We start from the raw sequence: 19,063 nt of genomic DNA, 5'->3' as shown, positions 1-19,063 counted from the left end.
GTATTAATAAAACGTATACACAAATTGTAGAAAATTGGGTCAATGAGGAGTTCTTGGTACCGACTAAAATGTATTAAATCGTTGCCTAAGCTGTGCACACATTTCCATTATTATTGTAGTTCACTGGCAAGCACAAATTTCACGTTAGAAGCCATGTGCTCTGCCATCAGCACATTTGTCTATTTGAATACAAAGAAATTAAACAAACGTATCCCTTTATATCTAGATTCAAGATGTGCAGGAGGTATTACTAGAAGTTTAGAACTCTACTACCAACTGCCCCTGACAGGTCAACTGGCCATTTCTACCTCCTTGTAAAGAACTCTTTGTTACCTCGTTGCAATTTCTTTTGTTAACCGCCTGACAATTTATGCTGTAGTTCACTGACTATGGTCAGCCTTACCTCTTATGCAAACCGCTTAGAACCGAAAGGCTTTTGCGGTATATAAATACAAATATATGTTATGTTCTGCTTGAATCCGGCTTGCTAAAATGGGGTGTATCACCTGGAAAAATGGCCCACTAGAATAACAGCTGTTCCCAAACTACAGACATCTTTAATAGCTGGAGCACATGACAATGGAAAGGGGTTTGGACTCGGTATTGGAAATTATGGTACTGCAAACAGAAGCTGACATTTCTGAAACATTTGTCTGTGCACAGTGTTTTAAAATTCTGCGAAAATTACAAAAAGGCTTTATGAGATGGTGCATCCAAATGGCAGATGACATTTAATGTAAGTAAGTGCAAGTGATGCATCTAAGAATGAGGAACGCCAGCTATAGCTTCATAATGTCCATATGGATTGAATGGGTGTCAGAGCATTTGCCATGTGGCAATTATTTGTGAGGCTTTGTAAAAAAAAGGCCCTAAAATATGTAAGCTGCATTGATTGTAACTACACAGAAAAAGCAGAATATTAAGTCCCATCCCCCTTTACCTTTTTTAAAATTATGAGAACAAAAATACACCTGCTGATTGCTCAAATTTACTCTTATTTTACATTTAGGAAATTATTAAAAACATATCTATTTGATAAACAAGAAAGTTTATTTTAATAGCGATGTGGTTCCATTACTACCTTTCTTTATTCTCTAATTCTTAGTTTATCTTAAATTGTATTTTAATTAATGTTGTATCTGACCACTGCAGGATGTACTGTTTTATTCTTCTTCTCTTTTTCATTTTCTTAGTATATTTTAAACTGTATTTTATTCGTTGTTGTATTTGACCGCTGCAGGATATATTGTTTTTATGAAATTGTATTTTTTTCACTGAATTGTTTCAGTTCTTCTTTTTTGTGAACCTCCCAGAACTGTTGGTGGGGCGGTATATAAGAAAATAAATTATTATTATTATTAGATTTGTTTCAGTGTAAAATTCCCTGAATGGTGTTGCAGTTAACTGAGGAAATATTAACATTACAAGCCATAACATAAGTAACTTTGGAGCTCTTGTGATAAGTGGCCTAGTGATAGAGCTGCTGTCTCTGTCCCAGAGGTTATAGAGTCAAATCAAGGACTGCTCCTTGTGACCTCAGCCAAGTCACTTAACCCTTCATTGTCCTAGGTACAAAATACTGTATTTCTCGCTCTATAAGACACACTTTTTTTCCCCATAAAAATGGGTGGAAATAAGGGTGCGTGGAAATAATACAGCGAATACTAACTAACCCCCCTCTCCTACCTTAATTTCTCTGCCCCCCCCCCAACAAGGCCCCCCAACCTGAGGCAAGCAGGTAAGCAGGGCCCCTGACCCAGAGACAGGCAGGGACCACCCCCTTACCTTAACTCCTCCAGTGGTCCAATGCTGTAGGGTAGGAGCTTTCAGCCTCCTGCCCTTCCCTCCGGCTTTATCTCCAGCAGCAGCGTTGGAGTGGCAAGAAGGCAGGCATAAGTTTTTCGCTTCCTGCCTTGCCGCTCTGTGAATGGCAGTCCAGCGCTGTAGGGCAGGAGCTTTCAGCCTCCTGACCTTCTTTCCTGCTTTCTCCCCCCCACCCCCCCGAACGGCAGAGTGGCAAGCAGGCAGGTGCAAATTTTTCACTTCCTGCCTTGCACCGCGCTGCTCTGTGAATGGCTGCCCCAGTTCTCACGAGAACTGGGGCAGCCGTTCACAGAGTGGTGTGGGACAAGGCAGGAAGCGAAAAACTCGCACCTGCCTGCTTGCCGCTCTGCCAGTGCCGCTTGGGGGAGAAAGCAGGAGAGAAGGGCAGGAGGCTGAATGCTCCTGCCCTACAGCGCTGGACTGCCATTCACAGAGCAGCAAGGCAGGAAGCAAAAAACTCACACCTGCCTTCTTGCCACTCCAACGCTGCTGCTGGAGATAAAGCCGGAGGGAAGGGAAGGAGGCTGAAAGCTCCTGCCCTACAGCATTGGACCACTGTAGGAGTTAAGGTAAGGGGGGGGACCCTGCTTGTCTCTGGGTGAGGGGCCCTGCTTGCCTCAGGTTGGGGGGCCTTGTCGGGGGGGGTGGGGGAGCCCTACCTGCCTGCCTATCTGTCACTAGGCCTGCCTGCTTGTCACTAGGCTGCTAGGCCTGCCTGCCTGCCTGCCACTAGGCCGCTAGGCCTGCCTGCCCTTTCCCATCCTGCCCTGAACCCTGTCCCGGCATGCCCTGTGTCCTGTCCTGGCCCACCACTAGACCATCAGAGGGGAGACAGGGTACAGAGCCTGGCCGGGAGGGGGACAGGGTACAAAGCCTGGCAAGGAGTGTGGGGTTGGGTGCAGAGCCTGGCAGGGAGAATTTGGTTCAGAACATTTTTTTTCTTGTTTTCCTCCTCTAAATCTTGGGTGCGTCTTATGGAGCAAAAAATACAGTAAGTACCTGTGTAACTCTAAACCACTTTGAGTGTGGTTGTGTAACTACAAAAAAGGCAGTAAACAAGTCCCAATCCCTTTCCCTTATGCTAAAACATAGTTAAAATGGGTTTAATACATTTTGACATTGAACCTTTCCCACATGCTAAGCCCAGACTTAACACAGTACTTTTTAAGGTCTTTTTCTTTCTATTTGCAGATTGTGCGTTATTGTTCCCAAGCACTAATCCTAATACTGGTTAATACAAATACAACCAATCTCCATCCCTGCCATGCCCCCTTCCAAAAATAGTTTTAAAAAAGTTATTACCAAAACATTGCTTGTTTGGGCAGTTTAGCATGCACAAACAAGCAAAATACTACATTTGTGTGGTAGCCTGTACCGTGTTGGGTCCTGTATCCCTAGCGGACTAGGTCCTTTAAGACTCTTATGTGGATGATTTACTTTTATGTGGATGGAATTATTTTATGTGGATGATTTTAGTGTACCTTTGGAACTTTGATACTTTCAAATAAAGTCCATTTGGGAACATCATCACTCCACAGAGTTTTTTTTGTTTTCTCAGGCTAAACTGTACATTAATGACTTAGCACCCTTCAGTAAAAGGGTCCTTTTATTTCTTTAAGTGTAATTACATTTCTCCACCATCTGGGGGTTTATTGATAGTATGGGAAATACATTTGGGGATCTAGAATCTATGATGGAAGAGGCTAATTTGGATTTAGTGATAGCCACTGAGATATGGTATATGGTAAACTGTAAGGCTAGCCCAAATGAACCAGTCAGTGCTGGCTCTGAATAGTGATGGTGCCCACATAGCTACCAGAAACACCTATACATCTCCCCCAGACCACCCCTGAACAGCCCAGAAAATGCTGCAGTGGACAGAGATTTGTTGTAGTGGTTTTGTACATTTTATCCAGTGAATGATGTGGAGCCACGTTATTGGAAACATTTTTTTTTTTTCATTTCAGATCATGGAAACAAAAAGTGTCAAGAAAAGTAGTAAGTTTTGTGGCTCTACATCAGTGGTCTCAAACTCAAACCCTTTGCAGGGCCACATTTTGGATTTGTAGGTACTTGGAGGGCCTCAGAAAAAAATAGTTAATGTCTTATTAAAGAAATGAGAATTTTGCATGAGGTAAAACTCTTTATAGTTTATAAATCTTTCCTTTTGGCTAATAATAATATTGTAATTTATAGCTAAAGAGACATATGATCAAGAAACTGTTTTATTTTGCTTTGGCGATTATGATAAACATACCGAGGGCCTCAAAATAGTCCCTGGCGGGCCGCATGTAGCCCCTGGGCTGTGAGTTTGAGACCACTGAGTAACATCATTCTCTTCGTGGTTGTGCTGAGAACTTTTCAGCAGCCTCTCTTCTGTTCTTTAATGTTGTTTTTTCTGCTTAAGGTAGTCTTCTTCACTAGTAATTTGCTCTGTTGTGTGTGTCATGTCCTATTTGATTATTTATTAATTTATTTTAAAAATTTCTATATCGTTTAAAACTAAACGGTTTACATAATTTACATACATAATTTTTGTAACAACATGATAACACAGACACACAAACAGTCATCAAAAATCATATCTACAAACTAATACCATAGATTATAGTGTTCCTTTCCCTTATTTTATGACTTTAGTTTCTACGCCTCTTTGATGTTCTAAAGGCAGTATAGTGAATATCAAACAATATTCAGCAGATCTGTCCAGTTTAAGTGCCACTGAATACCCTCCTCCCCCCCCTCGGGGCCTGTTCAATATGTTTTAACTGGGTAGGAGTCTCTCCTATCCGATGAAACCCTTTTAAATATTGAGCCCTATGTTTCTATGATTTAATGATATGTGCCGGTGTGTCAACAGAAGAAGGACACATGTTGTTTACTTATACATTGATACATCTGGACATGCACATACTCCAAAATACTTAAAAGAAATAGACTATCAGGCTCATAATCAAAAAACATAGACATCCAAAACGCATCCTAAATTGGCACTTGGGCTGGACTTGCTTTTCATCACCAGACTAAAAACTTACATTTCCATCCTACATTACAATCAAATCTAACCATTTACTTAGCACATACCCTATAACAGCTCAGTATAGCTCAGATTTAAAGCTTCTTGCATGAACTAATACAACACAGAGGGAAAAGTCCTTTTCATAAACCAAAAGGCCAAGCACCTCACTAGGAAAATCAAATTGTTGGCCAGTTAAGCTGATTTTTAGTCAGATCTCCACAATTAAAAGTTATCTCCTTCACATTTAGGCCCTCTTTTATTAAGGTGCGCTAACCAATTAGCACGCGTTAATCGATTTAGTATACGCTAAACACGTGCATGTTAGTCTATGGACGCGATAGCATTTAGCGTGTGCTAATTTGATTAGTGCGCTAATCGGTTAGTGCACCTTAGTAAAACAGGGGGTTAGACTCTGCAAACTGCATTGCTTTAAAATGCCTACTGGGGTATTTTAATTTAATTTTTTAATGCATGGGTAGCAAGTGTACATGGCAAAATACTGTGGGGCACCTCAGCGCACCCTGTACACCATATTTTGCTGCAGTAAGTACGCACTAGTGCTTATCGAAGCTTTGTAAAAAGGTCTCCTAATTTGTTAGCTTCCCTAATTTCTGCTAATATATCAACATGTCTGTTCATTCTGGCCAGGTGGACACTAATTTATCACTAGTCTTCCTCTTTCACACATGGAATTTCTACCCATAAGGATTCCATGCTGTATGAACTTATTCTATTTGATTCAAGCTCCACTTCAACATATAGCACTACTTCACCAATTTGATTTACCCTATCACTGTGATATAATTTGTGGCATAGTAGTAATAGTAACACAGTAGATGATGGCAGTCTATCCAATCTGCACAAGATAAACTTATAGCACATGGTATGATGCAACATAATATGCACAGACTTGACCTTGATCTGTCCTTGACATTTTTGAGGCACAGATTATAGGAGTCTGTCAGGCACTGGCCTTATTTCCCAACTACTGAAGTTGCTGGCTAAACACAATTAAGTTTGCTTTGACTCCCTTCTCTTTCCATGAAGGAATCCTTTGTGTTTATACCAAACATTTTTTTAATCTGTTACCTTTTTCATCTCCACCAGACCATCCTCTCTGCGAAAAATAATTTCCTGGCATTACTCCTAAATTGACCCCCTGCAGCCTCAATTCACATCCTCTAGTTCTATCACTTTCCCATCTCTGGAAACATAGGAATATGATGGCAGATAAAGGCCATATGACCCATCCAGGCGGCCCATCCGCAGTATCGACTATCTCCTCTTCTCCCTAAGAGATCCCACATGCCTGTCCCATACTTTCTTGAATTCAGGCACAATCTTTGTCTCTACCAGTTCTGCCGGGAGACTATTCCACGCATCTACCACCCTTTCTGTAAAAAAGTGTTTCCTTAGCCTATCTCCTTTTAACTTCATCTTATGCCCTCGCTCTGGAGTTTCCTTACAATTGAAAGAGACTTGCCTCATGCCTTCTTATGCCACTTAGGTATTTAAATGTCTCTCAAGAATCCAAGTTACAATAACAAAATATAAATATAAATACAAATGCAATCAGCAAAAATTGTTATTAGCCTAGTAGTGGAAATACCTCATGAAAGTGCATTTACAATAGGTGGAGAAAAAGCCTCAACTTATCAACAATATACGGCCGGAAACTCAATGAGTTCTTAAGCCAGTCCTGCTCTGTATCATAGGCAAAAAACTCCACACTTTTCAAAATGTAACTTTTCAAAATGGGACCAAAGTCACCACTGTGCACAGGGAGCCAGAAAAAGAACAAAACAGTTCACTTATCTTCTGCCGATGGCAACAGTTGTAGTGAGTAGAACTTCCTGCTATAGCACTTCTCACGCTGATAAAAGACAAGGAACTGGATGTCACCAACAAGGCTCTTGTTTCGCCGAACAACAGCTGCATCAGGGCAATCACCTTCTCTCCTGCTCCGTCCACACATGGCTCAGAATGGCACTAGGATTTATACTTCCGGATTCATAGGGGTCAATGTCAAAAAACTTTATTTACTGGAACAAACGATCTCACCATCAGTAGAAGGCACACCATTCTACTTTCTGATTTAGTCCATAAGGTCAGATAGTTTTCAAAAAGAAAATAGACTGCTGTTCATTTTGATATAACAATCTTTTCACATCCCCACGACAAGCTATAAGGGGAATATGATGTAATACAAAGCACCTAAATTCCTCAAAAGAGTGATTTTTTTCAACACAATGTCGTGTGAGTATATCTACCTGTCTTTTGTGTGAAATGTTAGAACGATGTTCAAACAGTCTTGTTTTAAGACTGCGTGCAGTATGTCCTATGTAGCACAAATCGCAAGGGCAGAGTATTGCATAAACTACTCCAATGCTTTCACAAGTAACAAACTGGGTCATCCTGATACATTTTCTTCTGGGTATGCAGATTAGGTCTCCCTCATTTAATAAGGGACAAGCAGTGCACTGGTTACACCGGAAAAGTCCAACCCTCCCTCTTTCTTTCTTTGTCCAAACATCTGCAGGGCACAACAAATCTTTCAAATTTCTGTTCTGAGCGAATGCAATTTTACAGTCCAAATCCTGACAGTTTTGCTTAGTTTGCAGCATGGGCCATAAAGATTTAATTTTTCTCCCAAGCCGCTATGATATGCCAGAATATCATAGAACACATGCTATAGAATCACTCTTTTCTGAGCAACTGTCAGATTTGCCTAAGTTCGATTTTGTTGCTCCATCTTCTTTTAAATTTTCTTTAACTCTTGAACTCTTGAAGATCTTGGTAATTATAAAGAGAAATTTATATGACTGGCCACTTTCTTATCTAGTGGTATCATAGAACATCGATTTGAAGACTACCTAATTTTATTACCTTTATGATCATTGCTTTTTGAAATATTTTATCCTAACTTTGTTGTATTTTATTCTTTTTTTATTATTGTGTATGTAATCTTATAACCTACTGTGCTCATGGGATATAGGTTTTCAATAATAATAATAATTGGGTCTACTTCTGGGCGCCAATTTTAGAATGGAACACTGGAGACTGTGGTGCCTTTATACAAAAGAGTCCTACATATCTAGGCATCCTGTTATGTGTTTACACTTGAATTAATGCACATGAATATGCATTACCTCATGCTAACTTGTTAATGCAAGCTTGTAACAAGAGTCTGCATCTGAGGCAACGAAGCTTGAAGTAACTTACCCAAAATCACAAATGGCATCACTAAAACCTGAACCTCAGCATTTCTTGTACTCAGCCTTCTACTTGAACTACTATGCTAACTCTCCAGTCCATGAGGGGCTACTGAAAAGTTCTCAGCCCAACCAAGAAGAGAATGACGTGGGGCCATGAAACTTACAAGCTATTCCACACTTTTCTTGACACTTTTCATTTCAATGCATCAAGCAAATGGACACAAGTATAGGGAAACCAAGCCATTGCGACATCACCAATGAGGTTGGGTCTTAAGCATTGGTGGAATGAGGCATTATGACATCACAATACGAGGAGCCACTGAAAAGCTCTCTGACCAGCCAAGAAGAGAATTATGTGGAGCCATGAAACTTACAAGTTATTCCACACTTTTCTTGACACTTTTCATTTCAATGCATCTAGCAAATGGACACAAGTATAGGGAAACCAAGCCATTGCGACATCACCAATGAGGTTGGGTCTTAAGCATTGGTGGAATGAGGCATTATGACATCACAATACGAGGGGCCACTGAAAAGCTCTCATCCCAACCAAGAAGAGAATGATGTCGGGCCATGAAACTTACATGTTATTCCACACTTTTCTTGACACTTTTCATTTCATTTCATATCAGTGAAACATAAAGTGTCAAGAAAAGTGTGGAATAATTTGTAAGCTTCATGGCTCCACATCATTTTCTTCTTAGCTGGGCTGAGAACTTTCCAGCAGCCCCTCATACAGTGTGTATGTTTAAGGACCAATAGTGAGTGACTGGCATGCTGGATTGTTTTAAATATAAGAGTACTTTCAGCAGAATTTTTTAAAAAAACAACACAACAACAATGCAAGGTCATATCGAATAAAGTAATTTTGTGCTGATGATGGAAGCATCCCTTCAAAACATGCTGAATGGTGGGCTTCGGTATAAGGACACTTAAACATCAACAGTAGTTCTCCAATAAAAGGCTTAATTAAACATTGGCTGTAAAGATCTCACTGTAATATAAAACTATTTACTGACATAAGACCTTTTTACCTTGGCTCCCTATTACCTTGGTTCATCGTGTGTAAGCTTTTAAGTCAGAGCTTCCATCTCTGCTGAAACAAGCAGAAGGACAACCTATTGAGTCTCGCATAAAAAAAGAGATTTTTTTTTCCTTTTATAAAAGGGCCATCAAAAACTGCTTGAAGTGAATAATCTATTCTTCCTTAGTTGTAGCATTTTACTCTATTTATTCTTTATTTTCAGCCAGTTGAATTTATCCTTTGGTGAATCGGTTTGAAATAAGCCGTACCAATTGCAGGGTTATATGTTTTCAAGAATCATTATGGAGAATCCTCAGTACCTTAATTAAATATATCTTAATTAAATAAGGTACCTTAATTATTATTTTGGAATGGATTCAGGTAATCAGCTTCACTCTTTGGGAAATGTTAGCCGATAGATAAAACAGCTGACTGAGCTAATGAAGAAGTATGAAGCAGAAGACATAGGGTCTTTTCACTAAGACGCGCTAGACTTTTTAACATGTGCTAAATGCTAACGCATCCATTATAGTCTATGGACACGTTAGCATTTAGCGTGTGCTAAAACGGCTAGCACGCCTTAGTAAAAGGACCCCATACATAGGACAACATATAGGAGATAAAAGACCTGGCAGTAAGGAAACTAGGAATGCTTAACACGTCTAAGAATGAAGGAAACAAAAATGGTGGAAAATATATGTGTGATGCTTAGATGCCTGAAAAGAATGGAAATATGTTTTCTAAAATTAATTATTCTTCTATACAATATGTAGAGTGCCGGTGTTGGTACTGACTTTGAAGAAAGCTAGATTTTATTTTATTTTTTGTAAGTGTGATACTATTGTTAAGCCAACATAAGTGGAAGGTCTACAAGGCTTTTACTACAGGTTAAAATATGCAAATTCTCTTTTTGAGAGTTGTACTTGGGAGGAAAGTATACAATGATGCACAGGTCAATCCTGGGGAGGGGGGGGGTATCTTTCTTCCCTTAAAATCTATACAGATATTTCCATAAGGGATTAAAAGGAGTTGTTGACAAAGTGAGGAAAGGCAACAAGAGGCAGTAGCTCTCTTAGCTTCATGAGTATTTTCTATCCACTTAAAGGGTTTTCTTTCCTCTATCCTTTAGCTGCAGTGGTTTCTAATCACTTCCCAGAGGATTACTGCCAAGGGGAGAAAACTTGGCTGAGAAAGCTGAAGCAGTAGGCAGGTATTGTGATACCCTAGGAATAAGAAAAGTGTTCTGAGCAAGACTCTTAGAGGACTAAGAGATTGCTAGGAACCAATGGAAATCCCAATTATCCTGTTCACTTGCTTAAAGGAACCAAATGAACTGCATCTTTCTGATTCTTTTTGCTTCCAAAATAATTTCCAAACTGGGTCAAATCAAAGGTTCAATAGTGGCCAATGTTAGTCATAAGTACCTGGTAACATCCCAAAAAGTATCAAGAATCTATCCTATTTATCTCCAGGGATAAGCAGTAGCTTTCCTGGGTCTATCTTAAAAATGGGTTATGGACTTTCTTTCAGGAATTTGTTCCAAACCTTTTATACTGACTGCTTCTACCACATCTCCAGCAAAGAGTTCCAGAGCTTAACTATACACTGAGTGGGGGGGAAAAAAAACAATTCTCTCTGTTTTGTTTTAAATCTATTACTTAGTAAACTCATATGTCCTCTAGTCTTTCTACTTTTGGAAGAGTAAACAGTCAAGATATCTACCAGCTAGACCCTAATTAAATTGTCATCCACAAAAAGTCGGGCTTTCTCTTATGTCGGTCCAGCTCTTTGGAATTCATTATTAAGTAGCTTTCATGGTGATTGCTCTTATTTAACTTTCGTAAGATGATTAAATCTTATCTTATTTCAGCAGTATTTTATGTAATTGCGTTTTTGAGTACTTCTTGATTATGATCTAAGCTGTAGACTGATTTTGATGTGTTTGTTAGACTAATATCTTTTGAGTTTGTATTTGTCTTATACTGATGTAATATTTTTTTCTAATAACTTGTTTATATTGTAAACCGCTTAATACCTGGTTGTCAATAGTGGTATATCAAATTAATGAATCCAGTCCAATCAATTGTGTTTATCTGTTCCCCTCCATTCAGGATTTTATGAAATCTATCAAATCTTTCCCTAGCTATCTCTTCTCCAAGTTGAAGATCCCTAACCTCTTAAACCTTTCCTCAAAAGAGGCGTTCCATCTGCTTAATCATTCTGGTCATCCTTCTTTCTACCATGTCTCATTTTGTGATTTCTTTTTGAGATGTAGCCACAAGCATTACACATAATACCCAAGGTGAGGTTGCACCATGAAGTAATATTCTTAGTTTCATTTTCTATTTCTTTTCTAAGTGAATTCTAACATTCTGTCTGCTTTTTTGTCTACCATCTCACATTGAGCTGATTTCAACATGACCACAATCACACTTTTTCCTAGGTGGTGACTTCTAACATGAAAGCTAGCAATAGGTAACTATAATCTGGGTTATTTTTCCACATTACATTTCATTGGCCATTTGGATGCCCAGTCTTGCAAGGGCCTCCTACAATTTCTCACAATCCTCATGTGATTTAACAACTTTTAAATGATAACACGCAATTGCAAATGTTATGATCGACTTAATTATACTTTCTGGTGGGCAAACTTGTGTTCTAGTTATAAATATGAAAGAATGAACGCTGAAATTTTGGGTTATAGTAAAGTATTTAACATGGTGTGGAGCCTATTGGCATCATTTATTGAGTCACAATAGATGTCATGTACCTTTTTCTTTTTATCTGACCTCCTTAAACATCCAGGGTGGTGGGAAATGTATTACTGTTTGTTATTCCTATTTTATTTATTGTAAGGAAATTATAAATGTATATCTACTTTTATTAGTTAAGGGAGAGAGAAAATGAGTGGGTTTTTTTAATTATTTGCATATTTAAAGTGCGTTTCTTGATTTGTTTATGTTTAAATTCATTGTTTTGCACTATTTTTATTTATATTTTATATTTATTTTATATTTTTATTTATATTTTATTAATATATTTATATTAATAAAGATTTACAAAAAAACCAAAAAACAAACTACTTTCAATAGTTTGGAGCCATCGGCAAAAGGTTTTATGTCACTCATTGTTTCCACTTCTAGATGATTTATAAATATGTTCAAATGAACCATCCCGGTACAGATTCCTGAGCACTCCACTATTCATCTTCCTCCATTGACATAATTGGTAATTTAGCAATTTCTGTGTCCTATTTTTTACCAGTTCCCAAACCTCGACAAGACATTGCCTTCTCTACCATGACTTTTTCATTTTCCTCGAGTGTCTTTCTAGAAATCTTAATACACTAAGGCCCTCTTTTACAAAAGCGCGCTAAGGGGCTCATAATCAAAAGAAAAAAAAGTCTAAAAAGTGGCCTAAATGGCTACTTGGACGATCAAAAAGCCTAATCGTCCAAGTACCCATAATCAAAGCTGGTTTTAAATGTATCTAAAACCAACTTAGGCTTTTCCCCCTGCCTCTAAACAGAGAGAAAAAGAGGCATTTTTAGAGGAGGAGAAAGGGCGGGCGGGATGTGGGCCGACCTAGACCTAGGCATGCAGCAGGTATAACCAAAACTTTAGGCAGGTTGCCTAGTCGGTACTTATACGTTTTGACTTAGATCAAGTCAAAACAGGTATAAGTGCCGAAAAGGGTCCACTGAGCTGATCATGGCTGGCGCGATCAGTTCAGTGGCCCGGCAACCTACCCCACCCCCACCGCAACCATCATGGCAGGAGAGATGCCTCATCTCCCAAACTACAATGCGATCACCCCTCTACTCGAACTGCCGCGACCCGTGGCAGGAGAGATGCCCAATCTCTCCTGCCGCGGGTTGTGGCAGTTCGAGTAGAGGAGTGATCGCATCGCGGCAGGGGAGATGGCCAATCTCTCCTGCCGTGATACATCACCCCCCCACACACACACACACACTATTGGGGCAGGAGGAAGCCCAAGCCCTCCTGCCCCGCGGCCCCCCCCGAACCTCCGATTACATTTGGAGCATGAGAGAGCCCAAGCCCTCCTGCCCCGCGGCCCCCCCGATTAGGTTCGGGGCAGGAGGGAGCCCAAGCCCTCCTGCCCCGCGATCTCAATCTCCCCCCCCCGAGTCCGATGGGGCCAGGAGGGAGCCCAAGCTCTTCTTGCCATGCGGCCCCCTCACCCCCTACAAGATCGGGCAGGAGGGAGCCCAACCCCTCCTGCCCAGGTGGACCCCCACCCCCCACCCCCACTAAATTACAGGCAGGAGGGATCCCAGGCCCTCCTGCTCTCGAATCGCCCCCCCCCAATACCGCCCCCCCCGAACCCCCAATCGGCCCCGCCTGACCCACGACCCCCGCCGACCCCACGACCCCCCCTACTTCCAATCCTACCCTCCATACCTTGGCAACGTTGGCCGGACAGACAGGTGCCAAGCCCGCCCGTCCGGCAGGCCAGCCAGCTCCGGAACGGGGCCGGATTGGCCCAGGCGGCTTAAACCCCGCCCACAGGTGGGGCCTGAGGCACCTGGGCCAACCATAATAGGCCCGGGAGCCTTAGGCTCCTCCTGTGGGTGGGATTTAAGCCACCTGGGCCAATCTGGCCCCATTCCGGAGCCAGCTGGCCTGCCGGACGGGCGGGCTTGGCACCCGTCCGTCCGGCCAACGTTGACAAGGTATGGAGGGTGGGATTGAAGGTAGGGGGGTTGTGGGGTCGGCGGGGGGGGTTGCGGGTCGGCGGGGGAGGGGGCCCATCGCGGGTTCAGAGAGGGTACGGTCATGGGGGGGGACTTGAGGGCAGGAGGGCCTGGGATCCCTCCTGCCCGTATTTTAGTGTGGGTGGGGGGTAGGGGTCCATTTGGGCAGGAGGGGCTGGACTCCTTCCTGCCCGATCTTGTAGGGGGTGGGGGTTGTGTGGCCAGGAGGGCTTGGGCTCCCTCCTGGCCCCATCAGACTCGGGGGGGGGGGGGGATTGGAGATCGCGGTGCAGGAGGGCTTGGGCTCCCTCTTGCCCCGATGTCGTTGGGGAGGTCGGGGTTGCTGCGGGGCAAGAAGGCTTGGACTCCCTCTTGTCCCGATGTCGTGGGGGGGGGAGTGGATTCTGTAACTGGTGTTGTTTTTGACAGACACCAGTTACAGAATCCAGCTTTTAGGCGAAGGACTGGCTCCTCCTTTGCCTAAAAGCTCTTGTTTTGGACGTTTGGGGCTTAGGCTTTTTTTTGGTTGATTATAGGGTATAAGTTTAGACGTAGTGGTGGTCTGGGCGTTTAAAAAGCTGAACGTAGAGGCAAGCCATTATTTTAAAAAACCTCCTTTTGGACGTTTTTTTTTTATTATGGACATTTTCCCTGCTTCTACTTAAGCCTTAAGCCAAAAGGGGATTTAGACGTTTTTTTTTATTATGCCCCTCTAAGCGTTTTAGGGTAGATTTAGCATCTATAGAATAACATGCACGCATTAGTGTTTAGTGCACACTAAAAAGCTTAGCTTGTAAAAGAGGGGTTAATTCAGGGCAGGATTAACAAATAGGCCAAGTAGGCACGTGCCTAGGGCCCGAAATTGTCAGGGGGGCCCGATGAAGGAGAGTATCAACATTGTTTTTTCTAAACGGCGATGGGCCCCTCCAGCATCAATCGGCAACGCGGGCCCCCCTAGGATCGGCAATGCGGGCCTTGCCCCAATTGGCAACACAGCCCTCCCCATCGACGGAAAGTAAGACAAGCAAGCAAGCTTTGGCGCACCTGCTGGGCACTGAGTGGCTTCTTGATTGGCTCCCGTGAATTCTCATGAGAATTTGTGGGAACCAATCAAGAAGCCACTCAGCGCCGAGCAAGCGCATCAAAGCGCGCTCCTGCTTTTTGCAGCTCAGCAGTAGAAGAAACGCTTTTCTGCGAGTGAAGAAAGAACCTGGAGGGAGGGAAGGCGGCTGAGGCAGTGCTCGTTGAAAAACCCGATTCCGCGGGTGATGAGCCTGACAGGGTGGTGAGGGAGGGAAGGGTGCTGGGGCAGTGTCAATTTTGGGGGAGGCCATGGCCCCTGTGGCCTCCCCCGTTCCGACGCCTATGGTTACAGCCACCCATTTTGTAGTAAGTAAGGGCTCACATGGTACCTGTCCACTAACCAGTTTGTGCACAGTAAAATAGCTGGCTAACTGGCTAATGTAAGGACACAAACTCTCTGTCCATGACATGACCCCTCAGAAAAATTTAAAAATTATTTAGCATTCAGTTAGTGTATTCAGATTTCAGCTACCAAAGGATGCCTGAGAGCATCCCATAGTACTCCAATTTTTATTGTTAGGTGAATGTTAACCCCTCATGCATCTTAGTAAAAGGACGCCTAAAAAATTTGATTGATTAAGCAATGCTCCTAGCTGTGAAAGACCTGGTTTTCATTCTGTGATGGTGGTGTAGAGTTAGTACTAGCACAAGAAGGCTTAGTTTATTTTCTGAAGGATGTTTGCAGAGCCATGTCATGGCTGCAAAAGAAAGGGAAAAGGAGAAATGGGAGCTAAGCTAAAGCAAGTCCTTTGATAAATCTGGGGAGAGGGGGGAGGGGAGAAATAAATGTATTTGTATAATAGGTTTCTAAACAACTGAGGTATTTTCATTCAAAATGGTTGTTTCAATTTTGACTATTTTTTTTTTTATACTGGAGCGCTTTGTGTGTTTGGAGATCTGAGGCTGGTAAACACAGGAACTGTGCGTTACAGCAGGGAAACCATTTAAAGCCAGTCAGAATTCTGCTAATGGAAGCATGTGTTCAAAGTAAATGCATCGCATAGTACTTCATGATATTCCTCCAAAGCCAGAAATGACAGGGAAGAAAAAGACATTGACCTTTGGCTACTATGAGGCAACCGTTACTTTAGGTTTTGAAAGCCTTTGCCAAAAAAAAAAAAAAAAAGCTTTCTCTGCTGCTTTCAAAACATAGCATCAACTGCATTATTTGGTGTTACCATGTTTAAATACCTTAACATTTTATTTTGGTTGACTCCTCTCACCTTGGGTTCTGCATCCCCAACCCTAAATGTCATGTCTGTCTGTCCAAGTTAGATTGTAAGCTCTTCTGAGCAGGTACCATCTATAAATGTCAAAATGTACAGCGCTGCATAAGAACATAAGAATTGCCGCTGCTGGATCAGACCCGTGGTCCAGCAGTCCGCTCAAGCAGCGGCTCTCTGGTCAAATACCAGCGCCCTAACTGAGACTAGCCCTACCTGCTTACGTTCTGGTTCAGCAGGAATTTGTCTAACTTTGCCTTGAATCCCTGGAGGGTGTTTTCCCCTATGACAGACTCCGGAAGAGCGTTCCAGTTTTCTACCACTCTCTGGGTGAAGAACTTCCTTATGTTCATACGGAATCTATCCCCTTTCAATTTTAGAGGGTGTCCTCTCGTTCTCCCTACCTTGGAGAGGGTGAACAACCTGCCTTTATCTACCAAGTCTATTCCCTTCAGTACCTTAAATGTTTCGATCATGTCCCCTCTCAATCTCCTCTGTTTGAGGAGGAGCTTGAGAGGGGACATGATAGAATACCCTCCTGTCTACTTTTTATAGATATTTTTATGATCCTTCTTTTTAAGTTTATTATACTGTATTTAAAGACTAACCCAATTGGACATGTTACATTAGAAAGAATTGCTTGGCATTAATTGGATTGTAAAAATAAGAACGTATTTGGGCAAAATTTCCTTTAAGTAGATTTCAGAGGGTCTTGAAAAGTAATAGTTTATTAGATTTTCATTATAATTATATAAAGGAAACCACATTAGAGTAGGTATTAGGGATGGGCAGCGACCATTTTTTAGCACAAATAACCAGATATTTATCCCCCCTTTTACGAAACAGCGATAGCACTTTCAAGCGCGGGGAGCCACACTGTTCCTGACTCTCATAGGAATTCAATGAGCGTTGGGAGCAGCGTAGGCCATTCAGCGTGGCTCCCCACGCTAGAAACTGCTATCGCAGCTAAATATCAGGTTTAAGCAGTTATGGCTGTCATAGTCACATAACCCCACTTAAGTTTTTGAATATAGAATGGTACTTGCCAAAGAAAAAAGTTTCCAGTTTTCAAGTTCTATTAAAAATTTGATTAATCGACTAAACAAAGCTTCAAGGCGATGGACAATAAAATACAACCAATAGGTTTAATTTTTGCTTTTTACAAAGACCAACATTTACAGATTTACGAAACAAGGGCTAGAGACTTAGGGCTCCTTTTACAAAGGTGCGTTAGGGCCATAACGCGCGGAATAGCGCATGCCGCACGTGCTAGCCTCTACCGCCTCCTTTTAAGCAGGCAATAATTTTTCAGTTAGCGTGCGCTAAAAACACTAGCGCACCTTAGTAAAAGGAGCCCTTACTATTACAAAAGGGTAATGAGGGGAAGAACTACAATATAAGAATAGGAAAGAAAATAAAAGGGAAAAAACAAAAGGAAAGGGAGCAAATAGTATCTAAAATTCCACTAAAAGAGTAAGTTAAGAATTAACAGCCATATGTCGTCCTGAAAAGGATGCTCAAGTATTAAATGCATCTCTAAATAAGAAAGTTTTTAATTTAGATTTGAACCGATCCAATGATGGGTCTTTTGTTAGATCTCATGGAGAGGTGTTCCAAATGGAAGGGGCAGTTACTGAGAAGATAGATGTAAGTAATGTATATATATGATTAAGAGAGGGAATGGATAGAAGGTGAGTTGAAGAGGAATGTAGGGCTCTTGAGGGATTGTAGGGGATCAAAAATCTTTTTATGAATTCAGGACAGTTAGTAGTACAGGTTTTAAATGTCAAAAGAAGTGAAGAAATGGCTGTGATATATTCTTAAATAAATAAATAATATATGAACTGACTTCGCATTCAACACAAACCTGTCTATGAAGTGTAATCAATATGTTTTAAGTTGCTCAGAAATGTGAAAGTCAACAAGGGGGGAACGCACCCCCCTAGAAAGGGAACAGAGTTTACCTCCCAGTCATTGCAACTGTTTCTGTAGAGATCACACTTCAAGCCAGGATGTTGGTTAATAAAGATTGTTACAGTCCTTGAAATGATATAAAGTATAGGATTTTCTCCTTTCTTCTTATACTTGTTTTATACTTGTCAGAACATCACTTATGCATGATTAATAGAATCATAACTTAGCTCAATGAGGGGTTTGGGGTCCCGACGCGGCCCCGTTTCGTGACCTTCGTCAGGAGACCCACTCACGATTGCTGGAAAACTGGCTGTAGTCTTTTAAACTTCAGTTATGTTAAAGTTAGTGATACGACAACATTTCTGCAATACAAAAGTCATTTACAACATCGGGTGTGAGTAAAAATCCATAACCACACCTCAATGAAAAGTATTACTTTTTAAGGCTAAACTAGAGGAGGGAATGCACAAAATACATACCAAAACTGAAAAGCTCTCACACCACAAAGTGTATTCAAAGGATACAAAGTGCCAGAAAGGACACAGCAGTACACTCCCGATTTAAATAGAGAGAAGGGGGAGAGGTTTGATGACATCATCAAGTGGCTGATGCAATAGTCAAAACTGTAAAGAAAAGCTGTAAAGCAGGAAAACTGTAAAATGCTGTAAAAAATAAATAATAAAACAAAAATAATACAAAAATAATACAATGATCTGCAATGTTGCCACCTGGCCAAGGAACAAAATAATATTGAAAGTCATAGAAATTATTGATATATTATTGATATATGTGATATATCAATATGTGAAATTATTGAAATGATGTGTGAAATTATTGATATATGTGATATATTCTTGGCAGCACAGAGAGGGAGAGAGTACAGCAAACACAATATAGCAACAACAATAACAAAAAAATAAAAAGCAGAAAGGGCCTCAATGAACAAGGACTTGTCTTTATTGATTTAACACAAGCTATGTTTCGGCGAACAATGCCTGTATCAGGGGTCAGCCAAAGAGCAAAATGCAATTAACTCTGGAATCAGAA

The sequence above is a fragment of the Geotrypetes seraphini genome, chromosome 3 (genome assembly GCF_902459505.1).
Source record: "Geotrypetes seraphini chromosome 3, aGeoSer1.1, whole genome shotgun sequence".
Taxonomy (NCBI): domain Eukaryota; kingdom Metazoa; phylum Chordata; class Amphibia; order Gymnophiona; family Dermophiidae; genus Geotrypetes; species Geotrypetes seraphini.
The sequence above is the reverse complement of the archived record's forward strand: the minus strand, read 5'-3'. Positions refer to the sequence as shown.